The sequence below is a fragment of the Pan paniscus genome, chromosome 9 (assembly GCF_029289425.2).
Source record: "Pan paniscus chromosome 9, NHGRI_mPanPan1-v2.0_pri, whole genome shotgun sequence".
Classification (NCBI taxonomy): Eukaryota; Metazoa; Chordata; class Mammalia; order Primates; family Hominidae; genus Pan; species Pan paniscus.
In genome coordinates this window covers 99,847,377-99,875,332 of record NC_073258.2, presented here as the reverse complement: position 1 = coordinate 99,875,332, position 27,956 = coordinate 99,847,377, and the positions used below count along the sequence as shown (strand labels likewise).

The 27,956-nt window shown below is 35.0% G+C and overlaps 1 protein-coding gene across 1 annotated transcript in view; it reads right to left on the bottom strand.

The window, feature by feature from the left end:
• CNTN5 (contactin 5) overlaps nt 1–21,911 on the bottom strand; it is a 1,328,674-nt gene extending 1,306,763 nt beyond the window's left edge. Inside the window, exon 1 of the mRNA XM_034933581.3 lies at nt 18,741–21,911. The gene's annotated coding sequence lies outside the window, so the exon portion shown is untranslated. The remainder of the gene's footprint in view (nt 1–18,740) is intronic.
• Nucleotides 21,912–27,956: the final 6,045 nt, after the last annotated feature.

The following is a 27,956-nucleotide window of genomic DNA, read 5'->3' as shown; positions in this document are numbered from 1 at the left end:
AATTTCATGAAACTGAACCGTCAGTAAATCTCTTCTCTGAATGAAACAATAATCTATTGCCTAAAATTACTGAACAAATTAAAAACAAATATAGAAAGTTTGAGTTTTTTCTTAATACTCTGAGCTCCTACACATTTTAAAGTGTAAAAACCTCTGACATTTTTTCTTAGAAATTTAGAAATACTAAGTAACATTCCTTTTAAATGTTAGATAGGGTACTGCTGATTCTTTCAGGCCATCTATTTCTCAACACAAGGGCCATACAAGGTAAGGCAACAAATGGTTTCTTTGTTTTTGGATCCAATGCTCAGGAGCAAGTACACACACACATTCATTCTTTCCCTTGTTAAGCAACTGTCCACCATTCTGTAAAATCACAGAGGTAAGAAGGTAATTTTAATTGTATGACACTGAAATGTACGTGACTCCAGCTAGCATTCTTTGTGTTTGACACTTGCAAACTCTCTATTTTCCTCTCATCTCAAGGGGAAGTCTTGGTCTTCCATTTCATCTTTACTTTTAGTGTTTTCTATTGAGGCAAAGTGAATACAATGAAGAGCAGCATGGCTTTTCTGAGTTTGTCTAGTGATAGAAAAAATAAGAATGTGGAACCTTTATGCAGTTCAAAAGTATTTCCTATTAATGACACAGTACTCTTGTGGAGAAGGGATTGGTCTGAAGAATGGCATCTCAAGATAAAGACGATAGAAGCAGAAGAGGAATAAAAGAGGTAATAGTCTGCTCCCATTCTTAAATATAGCCAATGATCTGAAAAGCTGAGAAATGCTTTGTGGTTTGTTGAAATCAATTCCTCTTTAAGATCTTCATTTTGGGCTACAATGTATTTGTTTCTTTTTTATTGCTGATGTTTCTACATGAATTTATGAAATTGAATTAATGGACTCTATTCTTAATTCAGTTTTCAAAATTTTCAATCGTTTAATATTAATTTGAAAACAAGTCTTTTCAGTTTTCAATTAATTATTTACTCCTCTTATGACTTTATTATCTGATAGAGAAATATGACATTTTAGCTAGTTGTGAATTTGTTGAATTGAAAAAGCATTATATAGTCAATACAACAATTAGGTTTAAGATTTATTTCAATTACAGATGGGACATTTTACTTATCAGAGCTACTTGTGGTTTGGTTCAGTGGTGAAGTCCAAATATAATGTATAATACATCTTTCATTATAAAATGAATAATACATCTTACATTTTATAATGAAAGATGTATTATATATACTATATATGTACTATATAAGAGATTGTAAAATAATATATATCCTTTTTTGTGTTAAGTATTAACTTTGTAGAAGTTATGCACAATTATAAATGATGTAAAAAATGAAAAGTATTTGTTCATGTTTCAGCAGAGCTAAAAGAAGCGTTGGTCTACTGCCCTTGTTTTTGTAATAAGCAATGTTACATGCTTTGTAACAAGCAATGAAGGCATTGTAAAATTCATTGAGTCAATGGATTTTAAATTTTACAGCTAGACAGGAGGAATCAGTTCTAGCATTGTTATACACCACTGATGACTAGTTAACAGTAATGTATAGTTTATAATAGCTAGAAGGAGAATATTGATCTTTACCAACACAAAGAAATGATAAATATTTGAGATGATGGATATGCTAATTACCCTGATCTGATCACTCTACAGTATATGTAACATCAATGATGTTATCAAAACATCAATGTGTATCTTATAAATATTCACAATTATTATTTGTCAATTAAAAGTAAAAAAAAACTTTTATCATAATTTCTTTAAGAATATACAAGTTTTATATCTTGATTCCAATTAGGGAATTACAGCTTGGACAAATAATTAGTCTTATTGATGTTATTAGGTCAAGGACCAGAAATGAACCTATAACAACTTAACTGAGAGCTCACTCTGTGTTATACCTCACTAAAGGTAATTGTTCTTTATGAAGTATTTTTCAATGTTGGCCTCTTTAAAGCATTATATTATTTAGAGCAGAATGTATTAAATTAATTAAATTATGCTCTAAATTAATAAAAAATTAATTAAATAAATACCTCGGTGTTTATGTTAGGCAAAGCAGTTTATCAAAATTATCAAAACACTTTCTTATCCTTAAAGCAGCTTGCAATCTCCTGATAGGAAAAGTAATTTTTGTAAAGAGATGTCCCGGCCAGGCACAGTGGCTTATACCTGTAATCCCAGCACTTTGGGATCATGAGGTCAGGAGTTCAAGACCAGCCTGGCCAAGATGGTGAAACCCCGTCTCTACTAAAAATACAAAAATTAGCTGTGCGTGGTGGGGCGTGCTTGTAATCCCAGCTACTTGGGATGCTGAGGCAGAGAATTGCTTGAACCTGAGAGGTGGAGGTTGCTGTGAACCGAGATCGCATCACTGCACTCCACCCTGGGTGAGAGAGTGAGACTTCATGTCAAAAAAGAAAAGAAAAGAAAAAAGAAGGAAAAATATGTCCCAGAGCATTAATTTTGGCAGAAAATGATGTCAGCAAAAGTATAGAGATGGGACAACTAACGATAGGTTTTGGTAGTATTGTGGCTCAATTTAAAATCTATGCATTGTTGTAGCTGCAAAGGAGCCTAGAAAAGAGGTGCTGAAGGACAGTTATGGAACTCCTTAATGGAACACTGCAAAATCTGAAATGTATTCTTTAAACAGTAGAAACCATTAAAGCTTTTAGTGCAAAGAAATGACATGACAAGCTTGAGTCTCTGAAAGATTATCCCATCAGAATTATTGACATGTTGGAGAATAGAGGGAGAGAAACCAGTCTGGTGAAAAAAATTCCCAGTGAGATTCCCTGAAGCAGTGTTGAGTGAGTGATATTTAGAAGGCTACTTTGAATATGAGAAAACAGGCTCATTTATCTGGATTATTTTATGTGATTGAAGAAGATAAAATTATCTTCTCTTCATTGGATCTCCACTGGATTTTTGCTTACAGTGGAGGGAGAAAAGAAGACAATGGTATTTGTACAAACATCTCTATATTTTCACAGATATGCATTTTATTTCTTACAAAATCTGGCAATGCCTCAAAGCATTTTAAATTGACCTCTTGCTGCTATGGGTTTGTTTCTGTTAATATGTAAAGGGACTAGGAAAAAGATCAACTCAGAACATCACTGGCAAATGGGTAGGAACCATAGGTCAAATAAAAAATGTGTTATAAACATAAAGGGATGTTCAAATATTAAATATAAATTAAAATAAAAACATACTTTCTTTTAGAACCATTCTGTTAGGCATAGAACAAGCAGTTTGGTAGCACAGTGTGTTGGCTACAGTGGGACGAGACAGACACTGTAATACACTAATAGTGGGAGTATTAGTTAGTATCATAGCTATGGAGGAAAACTTGGCAGTAAAAGCAAAATTTTAAGTGTACCTTCTCAATGACCTAGCAATACTACTTCAAGATCCACACATATAAAATTCATAAGAATTTTAATTTCATATTTATTTGTTTTCATATGAGAAATAAATTCATAGATAATTTTAGGTGAGGAACTATACATATAAATCATGTATAACTTTATCAAAAGTAATCTATTAAAAAATTAGATACCTTTTTGTTATGTAGCTACCCAAAATTATATTAAGAAAAATTGATACAATATTATCTATAAATAGAATGATACATGTATAAAATATATGTATAAAAACCTCTTAATGATGACTACTTCTGAGGGAGCGAAACTCCATCTTGGGAAAAAAAAATCTGATATGTAGGAGATACTGGACCATATATAATGTCTAAACTGGACAAGTTATAAGAATTATAAATGAGAACACCAGGTCATTTCTTCCTTCTAAACTAATTTTTATCCAAGGCATTTCTGAATAGATGGCATTTCGATACGCAACGTGAAAAACTAAGCCATGGGCAGAAACTCTACAAGCCAGAAGAGAGTGGGGGCCAATATTCAACATTCTCAAAGAAAAGAATTTTCAACCCAGAATTTCATATCCAGCCAAACTAAGCTTCATAAGTTAAGGAGAAATAAAATACTTTACAGACAAGCAAATGCTGAGAGATTTTGTCACCACCAGGTCTGCCCTAAAAGAGCTCCAGAAGGAAGTGCTAAACATGGAAAGGAACAACTGGTACCGGCCACTGCAAAATCATGCCAAAATGTAAAGACCATCGAGACTAGGAATAAACTGCATCAATGAACGAGCAAAATAACCAGCTAACATCATAATGACAGGATCAAATTCACACATAACAATATTAACTTTAAATGTAAATGGACTAAATGCTCCAATTAAAAGACACAGACTGGCAAATTGGATAAAGAGTCAAGACCCACCAGTGTGCTGTATTCAGTAAACCCATCTCACGTGCAGAGACACACATAGGCTCAAAATAAAAGGATGGAGGACGATCTACCAAGCAAATGGAAAACAAAAAAAGGCAGGGGTTGCAATCCTAGTCTCTGATAAAACAGACTTTAAACCAACAAAGATCAAAAGAGACAAAGAAGGCCATTACATAATGGTAAAGGGATCAATTCAACAAGAAGAGCTAACTATCCTACATATATATGCACCCAATACAGGAGCACCCAGATTCATAAAGCAAGTCCTGAGTGACCTACAAAGAGACTTAGACTCCCACACATTAATAATGGAGACTTTAACACCCCACTGTCAACATTAGACAGATCAACGAGACAGAAAGTCAACAAGGATACCCAGGAATTTAACTCAGTTCTGCACCAAGCAGACCTAACAGACATCTACAGAACTCTCCACCCCAAATCAACAGAATATACATTTTTTTCAGCACCACACCACACCTATTCCAAAATTGACCACATAGTTGGAAGTAAAGCACTCCTCAGCAAATGTAAAAGAACAGAAATTATAACAAACTATCTCTCAGATCACAGTGCAATCAAACTAGAACCCAGGATTAAGAATCTCACTCAAAACCGCTCAACTACATGGAAACTGAACAACCTGCTCCTGAATGACTACCGGGTACATAACGAAATGAAGGCAGAAATAAAGATGTTCTTTGAAACCAACGAGAACAAAGACACAACATATCAGAATCTCTGGGACTCATTCAAAGCAGTGTGTACAGGGAAATTTATAGCACTAAATGCCCACAAGAGAAAGCAGGAAAGATCCAAAATTGACACCCTAACATCACAATTCAAAGAACTAGAAAAGCAAGAGCAAACACATTCAAAAGCTAGCAGAAGGCAAGAAATAACTAAAATCAGAGCAGAACTGAAGGAAATAGAGACGCAAAAAACCCTTCAAAAAATTAATGAATCCAGGAGCTGGTTTTTTGAAAAGATCAACAAAATTGATAGACTGCTAGCAAGACTAATAAAGAAGAAAAGAGAGAAGAATCAAATAGACGCAATAAAAGATGATAAAGGGGATATCACCACCAATCCCACAGAAATAAAAACTACCATCAGAGAATACTACAAACACTTCTATGCAAATAAACCAGAAAATCTAGAAGAAATGGATAAATTCCTTGACACATACACTCTCCCAAGACTAAACCAGGAAGAAGTTGAATCTCTAAATAGACCAATAACAGGAGCTGAAATTGTGGCAATAATCAATAGCTTACCAACCAAAAAGAGTCCAGGACCAGATGAATTCACAGCCCAATTCTACCAGAGGTACAAGGAAGAACTGATACCATTCCTTCTGAAACTATTCCAATCAATAGAAAAAGAGGGAATCCTCCCTTACTCATTTTATGAGGCCAGCATCATCCTGATACCAAAGCCAGGCAGAGACACAACCAAAAAAGAGAATTTTAGACCAGTATCCTTGATGAACATTGATGCAAAAATCCTCAATAAAATACTGGCAAACCGAATCCAGCAGCACATCAAAAAGCTTATCCACCATGATCTAGTGGGCTTCATCCCTGGGATGCAAGGCTGGTTCAATATATGCAAATCAATAAGTGTAATCCAGCATATAAACAGAACCAAAGACAAAAATCACATGATTATCTCAATAGATGCAGAAAAGGCCTCTGACAAAATTCAACAACTCTTCATACTAAAAACTCTCAACAAATTAGGTACTGATGGGACGTATTTCAAAATAATAAGAGCTATCTATGACAAACCCACAGCCAATATCATACTGAATGGGCAAAAACTGGAAGCATTCCCTTTGAAAACTGGCATGAGACAGGGATGCCCTCTCTCACCAGTCCTATTCAACATAGTGTTGGAAGTTCTGGCCAGGGCAATTAGGCAGGTGAAGGAAATAAAGGGTATTCAATTAGGAAAAGAGGAAGTCAAATTGTCCCTGTTTGCAGACGACATGATTGTATATCTAGAAAACCCCATTGTCTCAGCCCAAAATCTCCTTAAGCTGATAAGCAACTTCAGCAAAGTCTCAGGATACAAAATCAATGTACAAAAATCACAAGCATTCTTATACACCAACAACAGACAAACAGAGAGCCAAATCATGAGTGAACTCCCATTCACAATTGCTTCAAAGAGAATAAAATACCTAGGAATCCAACTTACAAGGGATGTGAAGGACCTCTTCAAGGAGAACTACAAACCACTGCTCAAGGAAATAAAAGAGGATACAAACAAATGGAAGAACATTCCATGCTCATGGGTAGGAAGAATCAATATCATGAAAATGGCCATACTGCCCAAGGTAATTTACAGATTCAATGCCATCCCCATCAAGCTACCAATGACTTTCTTCACAGAATTGGAAAAAACTACTTTAAAGTTCATATGGAACCAAAAAAGAGCCCGCATTGCCAAGTCAATCCTAAGCCAAAAGAACAAAGCTGGAGGCATCACACTACCTGACTTCAAACTATACTACAAGGCTACAGTAACGAAACAGCATGGTACTGGTACCAAAACAGAGATATACATCAATGGAACAGAACAGAGCCCTCAGAAATAACTCTGCATATGTACAACTATCTGATCTTTGACAAACCTGAGAAAAACAAGCAATGGGGAAAGGATTCCCTATTTAATAAATGGTGCTGGGAAAACTGGCTAGCCATATGTAGAAAGCTGAAACTGGATCCCTTCCTTACACCTTATACAAAAATCAATTCAAGATGGATTAAAGACTTAAACGTTAGACCTAAAACCATGAAAACCCTAGAAGAAAACCTAGGCAATACCATTCAGGACATAGGCATGGGCAAGGACTTCATGTCTAAAACACCAAAAGCAATGGCAACAAAAGCCAAAATTGACAAATGGGATCTAATTAAACTAAAGAGCTTCTGCACAGCAAAAGAAACTACCATCAGAGTGAACAGGCAACCCACAAAATGGGAGAAAATTTTTGCAACCTACTCATCTGACAAAGGGCTAATACCCAGAATCTACAGTGAACTCAAACAAATTTACAAGAAAAAAACAAACAACCCCATCAAAAAGTAGGCGAAGGACATGAACAGACACTTCTCAAAAGAAGACATTTATGCAGCCAAAAAACACATGAAAAAATGCTCACCATCACCGGCCATCAGAGAAATGCAAATCAAAACCACAATGAGATACCATCTCACACCAGTTAGAATGGCAATCATTAAAAAGTCAGGAAACAACAGGTGCTGGAGAGGATGTGGAGAAATAGGAACACTTTTACACTGTTAGTGGGAGTGTAAACTAGTTCAAGCATTGTGGAAGTCAGTGTGGCGATTCCTCAGGGATCTAGAACTAGAAATACCATTTGACCCAGCCATCCCATTACTGGGTATATACCCAAAGGACTATAAATCATGCTGCTATAAAGACACATGCACACGTATGCTTATTGCGGCATTATTCACAATAGCAAAGACTTGGAACCAACCCAAATGTCCAACAATGATAGACTGGATTAAGAAAATGTGGCACATATACACCATGGAATACTATGCAGCCATAAAAAATGATGCGTTCATGTCCTTTGTAGGGACATGGATGAAACTGGAAATCATCATTCTCAGTAAACTATCGCAAGAACAAAAAACCAAACACCGCATATTCTCACTCATATGTGGGAATTGAACAGTGAGAACACATGGACACAGGAAGGGGAACATCACACTCTGGGGACTGTTGTGGGGTTGGGGGGAGCGGGGAGGGATAGCATTGGGAGATATACCTAATGCTAGATGATGAGCTAGTGGGTGCAGCGCACCAGCATGGCACATGTATACATATGTAACTAACCTGCACATTGTGCACATGTACCCTAAAACTTAAAGTATAATAATAAAAAAAAAGAAAGAAAAACTAAGCCATGAATTTAGATCTTAAGAACTATTATCTTATAAGAAAAATACATGGAGCAAAGATTAAAAGACACCTTTGTTTCAGGTGAAATATCAATTCCAGGTTTGTTTGGTTTTTTTCAAATAGCTCATGGTATGAATATTTATTTAATGACTTCCTCAGTGAATAGTACAAAATTGCTTTCTATCAGCTCCCTCTCCTGTCTGCTTGGTGGCTTTCTTCACCTTTTTTTTCCTCTATATCCAATAGTTCCAGACCCAATAAATTTTTCTCATACCTTTTTGAAAGAAAATATTCTTATCTGAGATTTCTTTCTTCCATTTCTTTCTACTATATTATATCTTCTGCAACAGTAGAATAATCAGTAAATGTTTCAGGAAGAGGTTTACTTATTGGATGGGTATAAAGGACATACATACTTAAAATATTATACGATTTATCACACATATAATAAAATGTGTTTTTATTTTATAATAACTCATTGCCATAGTAGCCAATCCAAAAAAGCTACCATAGTAATATATCTAGATGTCTTTTTTGGAAAAAAAATTGTAAAATGTTTGCAAGCTTAAATCATTGTATTTTTGCTGTAAAATAAAATTACAATTCACAATTTAAAAGATTTCAGTTTCAGTTTGTTTTAAAGAGTTAGCATTAGGCCAGGCGTGGTGGCTCACGCCTGTAATCCCAGCACTTTGGGAGGCCAAGACGTGTGGATCACGAGGTCAGGAGTTCAAGACCTTCCTGGCTAACATGGTGAAACCCAGTCTGTACTAAAAATACAAAAATAAAAATAAAAATAAAATTAGCCGGGCGTGGTGGCGGGCGCCTGCAGTCCCAGCTACTCGGGAGGCTGAGGCAGCAGAATGGCGTGAACCCAGGAGGCAGAGGTTGCAGTGAACCGAGATCGCGCCACTGCATTCCAGCCTGGGCGACAGAGCGAGATTCCATCTCAAAAAAAAAAAAAAAAGAGAGTTAGCATTAGACACCACATTTATAGCACAAGTCTGTTTCATAAGATTAGTTTTTTGAAGTAGCAAAACAGACAATAAAAGTGAAAAAATAATATAATTAGGGAACATTATTAATTTCATATGAATATATTCTGTACTATTTTGTTATCACACAGGATTCAAAAGACATTATATGAAATATCTTCCTCTACTTACAAAATATAATCTATGCTCTAAATAATTTTGTAAAGGGAAATGAAGGACATCCCTTTTCCGGCCCAAAAAACAAAATTAAAGTAAAATGTCCAGAAGAGGTAATCACTGTCAAAATGAGCAAATAAAATACGGTCATTAAAATAAAACATGTCACCATCAGCAAACATACATGAATACACAGCATCCAGCCAAGAAAATAGTGATTTTCTTCATATTTAGAATACTACAGTCATTGTATCCACATATATTTATACAAAATTTAAATAATTTTATGCCTTAAAAAGTCTAAGGATAAAAAGAAATTTTGTAAGCATCTATAGCTAAAGATATGAAGGAAGTAATTTTGATTCCTAAATCTACAGTCTCATTTCCTTCTTGCAAAAAAAACTATGAGTTAGTAGTCAATATCATCTTTTACAGGGAAAGAAATGAAAACATAGAAAGGTTATGGTGTTGCTCAGGGAAACACCTGGGTTAAACCTGAGTCTAACAAGCCCGTGCTCTTTTTGTGACCTCACCATATGCCATGAATGTGATTTCTTCTCTCTTCTCTCTCTTCTGTGGAGTTCATTCTAGATGCAGTTGTCAATCCCTAGATTTTCATTTCATTCCATTCTTCGCTTTGTCAAAACCTCCTAACTCACACAGTCTTAGAGTAACAGTGGACCAAAACCTGAAGAATATGCTTTAAATTCACTGATTATAATTCTTTTGATTGAGAAATTAATAAACTAGGGAGAGAAGCAAGGTGACCTGTACAAGTCACAGTAAAGGGAAAAACTGAGAAGAAACTCAAATATCATCTAATCTTGAGATAAGTATTATTCTCTTGCTTTGGAACAAAATCCCAATTTTTTCAGTTTATCTTAGAATCCTCCAAATTTCCTCATTTTATAATTTTTAACTTCTCTCTTTGCATTAAAAGCATTCTTTCTGTACATTAATTAGCTTTCCTACTGTTTTCCTACACATTTGTTTTGTTTCTGCCTCTCTTCCCACCAACTGAAAAGAGTTTGTCTACGAAGTCAGTTTAATCCATCACCACAATGACCATTTCTGTTCCTCCAGTGTTTCTACAGTCTTTTACAGGTATTTTTTCCTTAAGTTTCTTATTAAGCTGTGTCCTGACTGAACGATTTTCCATCTTTTCATTGTCAGTGGTCAAACTTCTCACTTCCTTTGAATCCCCAAAAGCATATGGTATCAAACATACCAGATTTATTAGAAGTATATATTCAAGAAAATTCTTTGAATAAAAGATGAGATACACAGAATAATCTTTAAATGCTGATGTTCTAAAGATCTCAATATCCCCTTCCACAATTAGAACAGGATTGTGTCTCATTAAAAAAAAATAGAATATTTGGGTAGACAGATAAGCTTAGAATGAAAATTGAAGTAAAATAAAAATTTCTTCCTAGACTTAAACCTTTAATGATTTTAATACTGTAATTTTTTTACCATTGAAAAGTAGATATTTTTTCTTGTATATAATATTATGACAGGTATTTTGTACATAAAGAAAGATTTTACTTGTCCAAAATTATACAGCTAATAAGTTTTAAAGTCAAAACTGAACCTAAAATTCAAACACCACATCCTTTAATCCATATGACTCCCTATGTTAGCTATATTATTATAATTATTAAAATAATGTTTACTATGACTTCTGCCACTATTACTACTATTACTATTTGGAAATGGCCATATAAGCAAAGTTTCATTGGCTTCATAGTTAATCCACTCCTGCAAAATAAGTTTTATCAGCAGCATTAATATATCATACTAAATAAATGAAAGAAATCAGTCTTATTTATAACATATAGAAATGGCATTTTTTTCCACAGCATCTCAGCTACATTCATTTTTACCTTGAATTTGGCTATATCATGAGAGATTAGACGGCTCTGAGATATTAAAGTTAGCAACATAATGAGATGTCAAAACACACCACATTCATTTAAAGTGGTTAGGTGAATCTTGGAACCAAAGTCACTTTAAAATAACTTAGGCACTGAAAAGTAAATGCAGCAATTAGAGAACTAATGTTAGCATGAAATTGTCCAAGCTGGAAAGACTCATTAGGAGAAAAGTAACAGAAGTCTCCAGAAGGAGAAATATTGAAAATCTGTATCTTAGTCACATATACCTCTATGACTGCACATTTCACATTGAATTATATTCACCCTATGGGTGTATTTCCTCCACCAGGTTTGAACTATTTATTCTCTTTTATATTCTTACTTTGTACTGCCACTGTCTACAGTAGACCATTTATGTGAGTAAATTAATGTTGAAATTCCATTAAATTACTCACTGTGGCACTTACTAACAAGACCACGTTAAAGAATGAGAAACAAACAAACACAGTCATATATTTTTAAAACAGTTAATATGTATAATTTTCATAAAATCAATTCTGGATCATTTAACTTCAATCTCAGATAACTACTCCTTCTTACTAAGATTACTGTTATTTGAAAATGTTAAAGAATTGAATGTAAGTTTTAGGAAAATAAAGAACTAAGGAAAGTAAAAATTCAAATAACTAAAATGACTATTCATTGGGCTTCAAGGACATGTTTTATATATTCTTTATTTTATTTGCAAATTGGGTTTATATACTTAGGATATAAAAGACTTCAGATAAAATATTAACCTTTTTAGTCACCGTCTTTTACCTCATCTCTACTACACTTATCGCGCCATCTTTAAATATTCAGTGTTTAAAGAAAAAGAGTCTTAAAACTTGAATTCATTCCCCCAAACACATAAATTGCTTGTCATAATTTGTCAATTAAAGCATCAGGAGAAGGTATCTGTAGAAGCAATGTAATACCAGAAATTCAGCAATATTTAAACTGCCTTCCACTCAATTGCACTATGGTAATTTTATGTTTTATCATATTCAGTTCTACTGAGGAATTTTTAGTGTGTATATTCATTCTAAAACAATTTATATGACATTATTAAAATTAAGCATAAGTAAACTTTGGTTCAGATACAATGACGATTAAATACTATTACGGTTTCAAATTTGTTGTCTGTTAACCTCCTTTAATATTGTAACAGAAAAACTAGAATTTATATACAAGTTGACATTTGAATTTTAAAACACAGAAAAGTAGTGCATATTTCAAGAGATATATTCTCTGCTTTATTATCAAATGCTCTAAAATCGCTACTACCTTTAAAAAGCCCATGAATTAAATTTTACCCAAAATTTGTCAAACACAGAAATATACTCTCATCTACATTTCTTGTTGAGTTTCTGTTTGATTTAGGGCTTCCATTAAACATTTATTACTAGGAAAAAAAGAAAACCTGCCAGTCTGGGAAAAATTAAGAAGTATTATAGGGCAAATGGATGTTCCCTTACATATATGCCATGGAATAAAATCACTTAAATCCTTTTTTCTACTTCATTATAATACTCTAAAAGATTCCCAAGTTTCATAATTAAAACTGTCAAAAAAAAAAAACCCTTCTGTCATTTGATGTAGCTGTTGAGTGCATACCAAGTTCATTGTGAAAAAGTTCACATCTAGCAATTAAGTTCTGTAGTTGTTGGTTAAGAGAATGCGGGTATAGCAGTTTCCACTGAGTTAATATAATTGGATCTTAAATTTCTAATCATAAAAGACAATGTTTTATGTATAATCAGTGGCAACAAGGAAATTACATATATTTATATTCTAATATAAGGATTTGATTTGAATAGATACAAAAATAATCAAGATGTCCACAGTCTAAAATTAAGTATAAGCCATAAAAAGCTCTGATCTTCAAATTTAAGAGATGTGAGTTCTAATTCCATCTTTTGCATTACTTGCAATGTTGAACACATCACTTCACCTTTTTATACCCTTGCTTATTAGTGAAGAAACTTTGTTTATTATGAATAGGTAAAAATATGAGCTCGCATGGCCCCTTCCAATATTAAATGGTATTTATTCTGTCACTTTTTCCTAAGGGTTCCACAATTAATCATCAATAAATCATGAGATTTGTGTTGAATTTGAATGATACGGTTATTTTAGCATGAACTCTCATTCACCAGCTCACACATTAGAATAACAGCATCACAAAAGGAGGAAGAGAGTATTAAATAGAATTATGAAGCTTAGAGTTTCAATTCTCTTATCAATGCCATAACTTTTGAAATTCTTATCATTGAAAATACAAAATTAGAAAAGAAATAGTGGTCACTAACAAGTTGTTTTAATAATTTTTGCTATATGGGAGATAATATTAAGCCAGTCTTTATCTTTTAGAAAAGAATATGAAGAAGAAGGTTTTAAAATAACAAAATAAGGCAAAATACAATACCTAACAGATTAAACATGAGACTTTTCACAATGTTTTCAGATATATTTGGGGTCAATCTGTTCCAGTGCCCAGGAATTCCTATCATATTTAATGATCATGAAACTGCCAATTAAATAAAAATGTATTTTTAGAAAACAATAAAATTATTTTAAAAATTCCTGTTGTCACTCACCTGTAACTTCCAATAACATTACTTTTAATCATCAGGGATTTTGTCTAGTTTAGTACACTTAAAGGCTCAAGAACAATAGTATCTCAACAAATATTGCATAATTGAAAGTAAGTTCTTGCATGTAACTGAAATGGGAGAATCTAGGTGAATTAAAATAGTTGTTCTAAATTCTTGAGTATTGCCTTTATATTTCGTTTTATTTCAGAAAAAAATCCTTAATACTTCTAAGTATAACATTAATTATTTAAGAAAATAAAGATAAAACTATATACTTAAAAGTAAATTTCTCACAAAATCAACATCCCATTTCTCTACTATTTATGTGATAAATACAAACTCCTACAACTAATGAAATATTTGTAAAAATACATTAATAGACCTGGTTGCAGCTCCAGATACTTTATTACTATCATTATAATATCTCTCGATGAGAGCATCTCAGTATTTTTAGCCTCGTGATGAATGCTTCTGCCAATATTATAACTCACAAAAGGAAGAGAATTTCAATCAATTTTTGATCACCTATATAATCAGCAACATTTCTCTTCCTAAACATATGCTACATTTACTACTGGATAGTAATGGAAGATGAGATGTTCTCCTTTCTGAGTTGTTAGCAGCTATAAGAATGGTATGAAGAACATCTCTACTCCCTTCATAAAATGTTTAAATACATAATTATACTTCTCCAGTCAATGGTTATGAAAGAGAATTTTTGATCATTCAGATAAATGAAATATTCCTTGCCTAAAATGCAATTGCTTATTTGGATTCTGTTCAGTTTAGTCACTTTACCTTTAATTGGCTCCATATTTTCTAGTAAAGATACTAACTATAACAATATTTTTCATAGAAAACTCATAAAATGTATTGGCTTCTTGCTTTTTATCTAGATCTCCGCTCTATGCAAATTGAGTGTGAGAAATATTTGGAAACATGACTGGCATAAGAGGAAATAGGTGAGTCCTGTCGGATCTGTTATGAGAAGGTCATTTGTGAAAATAAATAAATAAATAAAAAGTGGCCATTGGGCAACAAGTTATTTAGATCATTATGAGTTTTTAAGAACCACTTAGAAAAAGAGAAAAAACAACTTTACACCCGTGTTTTAAAATGTATCTAATGAAACATTTTTTGAAACGTTTAAAAATGGCAGTGATCACAAGAAATTCTAGCTTAAGAAATACACGGGAAATGAATATGACTGTAATTTCTTAAGATTCTCATGAATGATAGATCTCACACTATTTTATATTAGATTAAAAATGACAGATTCTTTTTTTTATTTCCATAAAACAGACAATCTTGATTTATTTTTCAGAATTACTTTGTGGCCTCTCTGGAAAGTTCCCAGTTCCCTGCACTGGAGAAAAGAGAAACTACCATACTTTGAATAGCTTTGTAACACTTATGAGCTTATGTTTGAGGAGGGTATAATGTCAAAAATATAACATGCACTACTCTGGGATATAAAACTAAAGATGTGTGTTTTAATTTATGGGGATTAATAGATATAAAATTATCTACAATTAGCTTATGCAAATATTTATAATAGGCAAAACATAACTGAAGTTATACAGTGTTGTGTCAAGTTCTTGGGATTCAATTCAATACTTCAAAATAATTTTGATGAAAGAAATCCATTGTAAAACCAGTTTTCTTAAAAAGCAAATTCATGTTTCCCTTTAAAAATTGCTTTTATAGCCACTGTATTAAAACACTATATTTTGTGTCATTCCATTTAAATAAAATAATTAACTAAAAAACTGTTTAAGTGTCTGGAAAAAATATAAACTAATAATATTCAGTTTATTAGAACCCTTCTAACAATACATATTTGAATCTCCAAAAATCATAAAACAGGATTTCTTACTCGAGTGGGTAGGGAGATGGAATATAGTTCATAATAGTTTTTAATCTTAAATCTTAAGCATTAGGAGTTTTATATACTTCATTACTTTTTAAAATGTACCAGCCTCTAATGTGGAGTTATTGATCACAAATGCTCAGAAAATAGACCTCTGCAGTGATTCTACCGCTTTGAGCTTCCGACCAGTCTCTTTCCTGCTATAAAGTGTTAAGAAGTTCATGTAACATGTTAGCACAGCCTTACAACACGGTTCTTAACATCTTGTGAGAAACACATTACTCTCTTACTTTATGCTTGGATTGTCAGAAAGAAGAAAGAGAGATAAAATCAACTCCTGGAGTCAGAATTTCAAGAAAACAAACTACATGAATGTATGAGTTTATTATTTAAAGTAAGAGAAATAAATTTCCAACGACTTGGTAAAAATTTAAAAACCCGTATTTTAAAAGAAAGTTCAAAGACAATAGGTAATCAAGATACGTGAGAAAGAATGGATTGGGCAAATTACAATATTGTAAATATCTGAGCCTCATAAAATTCTGGATTAGTTTTTGACTGATGAAGGAGACACTGAACTCTGCTACAACTTTGTTTTAGCCAATCAAACTCTCTACAGTCAAATCATCTTCACAGTATTACAGCCATCTAGAGAAGTTTTCATCATTTTTATTTTAATCTACACAAATTATGCCTTTATTTTGTCTAGAAGTAAGACAAACTCCAAAATGCTTTGGCCAGCCTACGTGGGCCCTTTGCCCTTTACTGGCACCCTCTGGTCCGTATTGCTAAGTCAGCTGTGACAGACAATCACACTCCTACCTCTACCCTGAAAGTGGTCAAGATTTTCTAAACTGTGAAGTAAAAGAGACATTTAAAGAAATACATATCAGCCAAACCTGGTACATTTCTAACAGATAGTGCTACTTAATTGGACACATAAGACTGAAGTAAATTTTCACATGCTACTAATTTTAATGATTCATCTTACATAAACATATTCTATGTATAGATTCATGATCTGATTTCAGGTTGGCTCCCTGACTAAGAATTGTTTCAGACCACCTAATACTTGAAGTACTAACTGCTCACCTTGAGAAACATTCAGGTATTTCAGCTATTCATTTAAAAATTCCACAACTGTAGCTTTTTGGATGTATTTCCAAAAGCACCTTGGTGTGCATGTGCCTCACAACTTATAGACAAAGTCCAGCATTTAGTTAATCTATGGGATTATATTTTTATCTAACTTTTAAGAATCTAACTTTCTGTTCAGTTGTCTATGGAATCAGAAAGAAATTAAAATTAGCAGTTTTTCTCCTCCTTTCTCAATTTTCAGAAGTTTTAAATAATTTAAAGGATACACCAATTCCTAAGCAAAAACACTGGCACTTGTAATAATCATTTCACTGACTTTCTACTTCAGATAGGCTTTAATATCATTCCCTCACACTCCAGCTATTTGTCAAATTCTATTCTTTATATTGCATTTCCCTTTTTATAACTTTAACTCTGATTTTTTTTTGCCTTTTTCCCTTTAATGGACTTAGATGATCTTTTTATGTAATATCTTTAATTTGTTATCATTAGTTTTATATGACATATTCTTACTCATACCTCTTTTCGATTAGAGTCAGAGTAAACTTATGCCTGTTAAGTTTAAGACTCAGCATACTAGTCCCCACTTAGAATAATTTGAGCATGAAATAGGAGAATATGCAAGCAACCATGAGAATTGCTCAAAATTGACTACAGGCATTTTCAAAAACAGTTAATGACCTAATCATTATTTTTTAAAATACTGAGAGTCACAATATTAATCATAATGAACTCCTTTAAGCTCCCTGTGATGGTCATAAGTACTTCTGTAGTTCTGTTGCAATTCAACAGTAATCGATGATATCTGCATTAATTTTTAAATTTGACTATTTGTCTATAATTTTAAATGCTAGTATTCTAATGAACATCTACTTCTTTCATCCTTATTTCCACAGTCGAAATTGAGAATCAAAGTAGAAGTATTGACCCTCTAAATGATTTTCTCTTTTAAATTAAGAAACAAATGAATGAAATGTAGGTAAGGCATTGAACATACAACAGTTTAAAAGTTTTTTGCTTCTCACCTGCATTTAAATTACCACATGAAATTGTATTTTTCTTGGGAGAACGGTTCTAAGATGTAAAAGTAATATAATTCTAAAATATTTAGTGGATTCTGGTTCTTTCGCAAATAAATGTAGTTGAAACAACTTATTGTTCAGGTCATCAGAGTAATTCTCAGGTTTGTGTATGTGCAAATTGATATTCTCTTCCGTATATCTCCCTACAAAACATGGTAAGGATGTCTGAACATAATTTTTTAATCTATCACAATCCTATACAACCTTTAGAAAAAAGCTCAGCATAATCCAAGATACAGTTTTTCTCAGTCTCACGAACTTTGTAGAACTCCACTTACAGAGCATCCCTACTGAATTTTAACAAGTTATTGCAATGCCAGATGCCCAATTATTTAGTCTCAGAAACTCATTGCTCAAACATAAGGCATACATTCAGTACCTGAGAACAGCATCCTATTTTCCAAACATTTAGTTTCTTTTGTAGAAACATCCTCACTTTATCCTGGCATTTATTGCCTTACAATTTGCAATTTGCGTGTAGGAATTGCTTACTCTTATTTTGGGTGGCATTAGGAGATATACAAATAGGTTATATTTACTCTTGTTTCAACTTTTTGCCATAAAATCCCAGCAGGAAATCGTGTTTTGTTTCCTTTATTTAAAAAAGCTTCATCTTACAGTTTTTACATTCTGGCAACATGGCAAGAAAGGATGGCTTTGCAGAAGAGAGTGTGTCAAAAATCCTAAGTGGCTGGGAGATGAAGTGCACAATCACAGAACGCAGTCACTGGCAAAGGAATGTCAGCCACTTACCAATAAGATGCCAGACTCCACTGTCCTTCCTCTGTGACTCTCAATTCCTGTCTCCCATCCTCCTGCCCATCAGCACAGTTCAGAGAGAGCGGTTCCTCGGGTCCTTTGCAGCCTGTGGCAGAGGCGAATTGCGGAGTTCTTAATCATTCAGAGGGAATCCTCCAGCTTGCCCTGCCTCTCGCAGCAGAGGGGACCCAGGTAACGCATCCTCTCCGCCCCGAGCTTTAATGGCACTTTGGCTGCCGCCTTCTCGCAGTTCCGCTCCCCCACGCCGTAGTTGGTTATATTGGGAAGTAGGTGCGGCGCCTCCTGCGGCTGGTGTGTTTGGGGCTCGCGTGTTTTCCTCCAATGCGTCCGCGCGCCCTGCGCCCCGCGCCTCTGACTGGCTGTGTCCTCCCGGGGCGGCCCCTCGCCCCTCCCCGCCCGCCCGCGCTGTCACCGGCGCCCGCGTCCAGCGCCTCACTGCCTCCTGCTGCAAAGGTTCATTGAGCATGTCCCTGGGCTTAACGAACTGTGTGCCTCCAGGAGGGTGCTCTGTGTTTCTCCACTCGTCTCACTAGTCAACCGGCATTTTCCTTCCCTGCTAAGTACAGAGGACCTGCCCCCCTTCCCCCAGCGTTTCTGCTCTGCAACCCCTCCGTATTTAACATTCATAGATTACAAAGCAAACGTGCTGGCTGGAGACGGCACGGGAGATCCAGGCGAGAGTCCCTTCCTCCGCTCCTGTCTTCACTCTGATTCCTGTAGTCCCCGGCTCACACCTCTGACAGCAGCAGCACAGACTGACGCGTTCACTTAGGTCGGTTTGAGAGTGGACTTTTTCACTTTGCAGAATTTTCTTAAGTCCTGAATGGGAAGCACTTCTCTTTTGTTTCTGCACTTACGCGTTTCATCTAAGGACTATCAGGCTCTGCCTGTTTATATTTCTCTTTGATTTGGGGTGTTGACTCAGTTCTAAAAAAAAGCGAAGGAATGGTCTCAGCAACCTTTTTTTCGGAATTTTTATATTACAATGGCTGTAATTGGAAAAATAACACAGGTAGTAAATCCACAGTGTGGCAGCTTTAGTGCCATTGTTCTGCCAGTCCTCCTGTCTACTTTTTTTTTTTTTTTCCTCTCAGTCTTTGAGTCGTTTTCCAATTCCCACGATTGGGCTGATGGTAATTGGGTATTTGTTAAATAAATTATATAACATTTCCTTTGCAATATATTTCCATAGAGAATGTGGTTTGCACCTGTATTTAATGGAAAGGAAATCCCACGTACTGCTTTCTATTTCTGTGTCTGTATAAGAAACTGCATGGGAGTCTAGGGTCGCACCCCGTGTCCGCTGGTGTCCGTTTTTCATGTGTGTTTGAGAGCAGCCTGACCCTGGACTGACGCTGATTCTTCTGCTCACTGAATCCCCCGATGGGGTCTGACTGGGTCTAATTGGCAAGGAGAGTACAGTGCCATGCAGCCTGTAGCTGGAAGCCGTCTACCACTAGCCCTGTGTTCTTTCTCTTGCAGTTTTTCTGGTAATTAAAATTAGTCTTTTCCTGTTTCTTGGCTGCTTCTCATTCATCCAATGATGTACAAACACCCAGTCTCTGCTTTTAATCGCTATCCTCAGGATCTAGGCTGATTGCTTGTTCTGTAGCAAAGACAAATTTGTGTGCATTTAATACTTCTCCACTCTTCCATACTTTTTATTTTCGTGTTCCTGCTTTCCAGTAACTAGGTTATCTTCTTTATGTGTTAACTGAGGGATCGTTGTGGAGATTCCCCTTCTGTGGCTTTTTCTCTGCCCCACTGGCTCTTCTCCTCTGTCAGGCTGTCGGTTCACAGAGAGAACTACCAGGACTTTTATAACCACATTAAATACATCACAAAATAAATTCAAAGTGTAGGAGCTCTAACGCATTCTTTTTATTGTTCGATGAGGTTTTTGCCTTTAAAAGTGTATAATTGAGCACATGCAGCCTGAAAGAGGGATCGGGAGTGTTGAAAGCTTTCTGAAAGTTCTCTTCCCTTCTTAGAACACCATTCTATATTACCCATGATCCGATAATTTGGGCATTTTGAGTCATTATTCTAGAAAGGATGTAAGTCGGCTTATAAAAATCTATTCAGTTTAAAAAAATGAATAAAAAATGTAGGTCAGTGAGATCAAGACAAACGGTAAAGTGATAGGAGGAGAGATAAGATGAAGCCAGAAATGAGGTTTATAGAGAAAACTGCATTGATGTTTTTGTTACAAATGGTGCTAGGTCTGCCATTAACGTTGTTAGCAGCCAATGTAAAGAAGGAAATGCTATCGGTCACATGATTCATGGTGCCCTCCTACCATTAACATGAACAAGAAAATTTACCTTTTACATGATGTAAATGGACTAAATATTTCTCCTTTCTTAAGCAAGAACTAAATAAAAGCTTTTAATGTTTTTACTTTTTATAAAGAGAGCAATATTATCACAAGAATACGGTGTGAATATATTTTTGAAACAAGTAGATAATGTAATAGCACTTTTCCTTGTGAAGTTATCTGATACTTTAGAGGGAGAGAAAGGAAACGTTGAATCTGTTTAATTAAAAATAGTAAGGTCTATTTCTGTCAGTTCAAATTTAAAATGTTGACTTCAGTCATTACTTGGGGGTGACTAGGTTACCTGGCTACACTTCATTCAGGACCCAGAAAGAGTGACTATATTTATTCTCATGTCTTTTATGACTTTTAATGTTCTAATTTGTAATAATATACAATTATATATTCCCCATTAATATCTATATATGTAACAGACAAACTGTTAGTCTATCTGACTCATCTTTCTTTAGAATTTTGCTGTTATGGAGTTAACTTATGTACTGTATATTTTTACAATTTTCTGCTTGGAGAGTAAGGGCTCTATAGATCAGGGACACTTCTGTATCCTTTTATATCCACAGTGTTCAGGTTTAAGCAGGTCAATGTCTGGAATTAGAGAAACAACAGTGCTTAAAATAAGAAACAAACAAAAAAACTCCTTGTTAGAGTTCCACTAAAAAGAAACAAACTACCTTGTGTTTTCCAAGTAAACATCAAATCTTTTCACATATCATGACCAAGATTTTCTACTATTGACATGTGAGAATGGGATTTTAAGTTATAGTTGTTTTGATGTAAGATTTGTCTTTAAAAGATATAAAAGTATGTATGCCCCATTATTAAATTCCAATGCTGTTTACTTAATAAAATGGCATTATTAAAAGATCACTGGTTTTCTCTGTTTGATGCTAATGACATTTTTGAATTAACCAGCTCATCCTGTACCCTGATAAAATATCATTTGTACATTAAGTTAATTAAAACATTGTTTGTAAGTGGGGTAAGTGGTTAAGTAGGTCACTTTCTCTATGCTATGGTTATGACACCTCAACCTGGCTGTCATGTTGCTGATCTGATCTTGTTGTCTAGCCATCTTTGTGTAAATGTCTTAATCTCTTTATCTCATCGTCCCCAATGGGCAAGGAAGCAGATGCAGCACATCTGTAGCAGTTGAGGTGCCTCTGAGCTTTTGTCTTATTTGTGTTACAGATTTTTATTGAAATCATGCCCTCCTTTCTCTTTCCCTTCATTTGACTCAGATAAGTTCTAGGTTCTAGTTAACATATCATAACTATTATTATGTTCCATCAAATCATAGCATAACTGTAGGGAAGCAGACCAATGGTGAATTCACGTCTAGATCAGTCACCTTTCTTGGATCATCTGCCTTGCCTACTGCAGCTTCTTTTAGCATTTGCATTTTCTGTTTTGATGTTTTAATCCTCTATGTTAATGTGTTACCAATAATGGTGAATGGGTAAGTACTAAGATAAAAATTAAAGGAATCAAAATCTTGCATTTTCAATATATGCCAGTATTCCCTAAAAGTGCAAAGTAACACATGAAGAAGCAAAAGTAAACTTTTACTTGAACTGGACAAAATATGATTTTAATTATATTTTGAGTTTCTTAGAAGATGTGTCTTAGTACTCATATCACAGCTGTTTTGTGAAAGCAGAAGTAAACATATCTTAATCAGACTTGGAAAATATACCAACTTAATTAATTTAACAGCTGCTTCAGTAAACAACACTAAAGAACATAGTCTACTTTGTGGATGTCTTGATAACATCGGCAACCAAAACCATTAAGAAGTATGAGAGAGGAGCTCTAATTCAACTGTGGTGGTCAAGCTTTTGGTGGTCACAGTATCAACTCTTACTTACAGAAGCTGCAAATATCTAATCTCCTGTAGGTGGAATTTAGGCTCACCCTTTGTGACATTTTGGTCCAACTATTTATGCAAACCATAAACATTTGCAGTTAATTAAGATTTTAGAAAATAGAAGTAAAAGTTGAAATCTTACTAATTTAAAGGTAAAGTTTACTTAGTTTTCATCCAGTAGACTCCTTTAGATATGCATTTCTATTTTTTTTTTCTTGGATATATTTTAAGTCTCAGGATCTCTATCAGTTTTAATTCACTTACCTTTACAGATGTCTAATTTCTCTTTTATGTAGCATTCTCTCACCAAGACCTTTGGATATAAAGTTGTTTCCATAAAGAAACAAAACCAAAGATTCATTTGCTCATGACCAGGTATTTCTCTGTATTGTCACTGTTTACATACCATTCTTCTCAGTATGGGATAAAAATATCTAATGGTTTCTTAGAATTAGTCTAGTTTGTTCTTTATGGTTTTAAAGAATGGCCATATGTGTGTTGCATCTTGATCATTTCCCATCTCTTCCCTGTCTCCCAAGTCTGTCAGGTACATTAACTTGACCTGTCTTTGATATTTGGCCCTCCATCAAAATAATCATCCTTCAAAAATATTGCCATCAAATATGATTCTCACCTTTATATATTAGCCATTCCTGGTCTCATCTACAATATTTCCAAAATGTACTTAGAATCCAGCTTAAAACATTTTGTGTAGATCTTTATGTGTAGAACTAGACTGTATGCCTCCTGTGGACCAGGAACTAAATTCTTCCACCCCTCAATCTGATATACTTTGTGTTTGAATTTTTATTGGCTGAGTAGCGTATATGTAGGATGTCTCATTTGTTTGTCTGAGACTAACTCCAAGAGACTGCATTATAATGAAGAAGCAGAACATTTTCACCACCTATTTTTTTTTTGTTCACCAATAAGCCTGTAGTTAGCCATGTCTACCACTAGATGGCACTCATGCTCTAATTAGCAATGCCATTTAAGTTCTGACCTAAGGATGTTCTGATTTTTTACGGAACTGAGAGGAACTCCAAATTAGCAGTTGAAGCTATAAGACAAGTTGTATAGATTATATGACATGAAGTATCTAATAAATACATTGGCAAACTGCAAAATGTCAGAATGTTTCGAAGGTACCCTTACACTCAGTGGCAAAACAGGAGCTATTAACATTTGTTGAGGGCTAAGTATACACTAGGCATGTAAGCATGCTTGAGATGAAATGTTTAATTCTGTATTAATGAGCTAATGAAACACAAATCTAAGTAAAGTGCCTCCACCATAGTGTTCTTAACTTGTTCACTAAACAAATCCCCATTTTAATTTGAATAAAAGAATTAGAACACCACAAAACAAGTTGTTTGTATCATATCAGATTAACATACCTCACATATAAAGAATCCAATTAATGGGGAATAGTTTTAGCACAAGTGCAATGCAAGGTAAAATACCAGATTAAATTTAATTGACAGTTTGTGGCATTTGCATATACTCACCAGGAAATATGGTTCATTCAATTGACATTTATTAGGAACCTACTACTTTAAGAACTGCACAGAGATGAATAAATTTACATATGAGATTTTGGCAAAAATTTTTGTATACAAATGTATAATCTCACATTCTAGTGTTTTACCCGAATATCTTATTCAACTTGCTAATTGGCATATAACAACCTGCAGTTTTGGAGGAAAATACATTGTTTTCACACATGCTGTTTTTTGTTTTTTGGGTTTTTTTTCAAAAGAGACTGTGTTTTGTTATATCCGAGTTATTTGCCATAATCCTTATTTATATCTAGTTTTCTGTGTTTATGAGTTAGAAGATCTTTTCCCTGTTACCATATCAGGTTCAGCCTGGCACCTGGAATTGGAACTGTGTTCTTTATACCTGAACTACCATCGACCATCACTTATGGTAGTGATAAGGGGATCAGGGCTCAGCTGGAAATTGTTTTGATGACGCAGGAGGCTCCCTCTCCAACAGCTACATTGGCTTTGCTTGCTGACAATGGTAAAAACTTGCTTTGTGTCTGTGAACTCTCAAGATATAATTTATAAGCTATGCGAGTACAGACACAACACCAATACTTTATGCTTAAATAGCACCTTTCTTGTAAGGATCCCAAGCCCACTTAATGTGACAACAAATATTAATCAATGTATTATAGCTACATGACACTTCTTTTATACACCTCTTATTATTTCCTGTTACACAAATTTTATATGAAAGAAAAAAATCATAGACTGTGAACCTACTTTCATTATAATTGGTGACGAGCCGCTCCTGGTGTTATGAAAATAAATTACTTCAGGTGCCAAAGTACAATATAGTGCAATTTTATTATCAAACCTTAATTGATTATTAATTATCAGCTCACAAAGGGCTGACAGTCTTCTTGTAGTAAAGAGAAAGGAAGCTAGGTTGGACAGTCCCAAAGAAAGGCAAAAGGCTGAGCAAGGTGGCATCATGTCGGCTCAGGTGTTTCTGTTAAATGATGCTTGCTAATGAGGTAGCAAGATACTGAGAAGAATCCAGAGCAGAAGAAATCATATCAGAACCCACTGGAAGCCAATATGAGACAAGAAAAACATGGCAATGCTTACTGAAAAATGACAGCAGTGGTGTTCTGTATTCACGGCAAGCCTTAGAGTAATGCCAACAACAGTGACAAGGCCGGAAGGATACAAAGTATGGTCATTTTCCGGTGGAAATCTGCACAATTAATGTGTAACAAAGTATTTGTATTAATGAAAACTGTATATTTGACCAAGAGACATTTAAAAACAGTAATAGAATAGTCGCTAAAACCAGAGCTTTTGGATATAACAAGAATAATGGAAAAATCAGTTTTCTAGCCAGATAGTATTTTTTTTTTTTAAGTTGGGTGATAGTTATAGTAAAAGCACAGATTTCAGCACAGGGCAATATATGCATGTAACAAAACCGCACTGCACTTCTAAGTCTATACAAATAAATTTTTACAAAATAAAAAATAAAATAAGGGCAAAACTACCTGACTTACGGACTCATGGACCACTCACTGGGAAGACTGAGACTTTATAGGCCATTTCCACTCCAAGCCCTCATCCCTTATTCCAGGTCTACTTTGCCTGTTAGCTATCCCTTGTGCGTGTTCTTCTTGGCAAAGCAGGGCACAACTGTGCCAGCCCTCTAAAGTGAGCAAGCTGCAGCTGTCCCGCTCATCTTCTCCTCAACATCCAAAATAGAATTGCAGACCTTTCCCCCAACCTTTTCCTTTTCTTTCTTTTCTTTTTTTTTTTTTAATTATACTTTAAGTTTTAGGGTATGTGTGCACAACGTGCAGGTTAGTTACATATGTATACATGTGCCATGTTGGTGTGCTGCACCCATTAACTCGTCATTTAACATTAGGTATATCTCCTAACGCTATCCCTCCCCGCTCCCCCCACCCCAAAACAGGCCCCGGTGTGTGATATTCCCCTTCCCGGGTCCAAGTGTTCTCATTGTTCAATTCCCACCTATGAGTGAGAACATGCGGTGTTTGTTTTTTTGTCTTTGCGATAGTTTGCTGAGAATGATGGTTTCTGGCTTCATCCATGTCCCTACAAAGGACATGAACTCATCCTTTTTTATGGCTGCATAGTATTCCATGGTGTACATGTGCCACATTTTCTTAAACCAGTCTATCATCGTTGGACATTTAGGTTGGTTCTAAGTCTTTGCTATTGTGAATAGTGCCACAATAAACATGTGTGTGCATGTGTCTTTATAGCAGCATGATTTATAATCCTTTGGGTATATACCCAGTAACGGGATTGCTGGGTCAAATGGTATTTCTAGTTCAGTATGGCCTGAATGAGAGTTACAACTTCTACTTTCTTAGAGTACAGTTGATCCTTGACCAACACGGGTTTGAACTGCACAGTTCTATTTATACACAGGTTTTCTTCCACATTTGCCACCCCTGAGACACCCCTCCTCCTCCCCTTCCTCCTCTTCAGCCTACTCAACAGGAAGACAAAGCCTTTTTTTTTTTTTCTGAGTGGGAACCTCACTTTGTTGCTGCCCAGGCTGGAATGCAGTGACGGGATCTCGGCTCACTGCAATCTCCACCTCCCAGGTTCAAGCGATTCTCCTGCCTCTGCATCCCTAGTAACTGGGACTACAGGAGCCTGCAAACCAAGCCTGGCTTTTTGTATTTTAGTAGAGAAGGGGTTTCAACATATTGGCCAGGCTAGTCTCGAACTCCTGACCTCAATTGATCTGCCCGTTCCAGCCTCCCAAAGTGCTGGGATTACAGGTGTGAGCCACCGCGCCTGGCTGGGGATGAGTCTTTATGAGATGATCCTCTTCCACTTAATAAATAACAACTATGTTTTATTTTCCTTTTGGTTTTCTTAACATTTTTTCTCTAGTTTATTTCATTGTAAGAATGCCATATATAATACATATGCCATACAAAATATATGATAATCAACTGTTTATGTTCTTGGTAAGTCAAGAGTAGGGTATTAATAGTTAAGCTGTGGGGGAGTCAAATGCTATATGCAGATTTTTGTGTGGGGGTTGGTGCCTCTAACTCTTGCATTATTTAAGGGTCAATGGTAGTTGGTAATAACACAAAGCTTATCCTGATTTGTTCTCAACGGCAATAGTTACTACAATATGAAAATACGTTCTGTATGAGGCTATGGAAAATACATTTCTTTTTAAAGTCTAAATTGTTGGCTTTCATATTCTGATATGGAGCAAAACATGTTTGTGCTTCATACTTCACTAACCCGTAACTGCAGATAATGCACACACATATTGAATAAATGAAAGCACAGGAATCATTATTAATATTAAAGAAATGTTAACATGGCAGCCTGAAAGAATTAGGAGGTATTCTCTCTGACATCTTAGTCGGACCCAGGTTCTTAGTGGAGGTACGGCTTTGCTTACTGACAGCAAAACTGAATCTAGTAGAAATAGCCACGAACATTAAGCA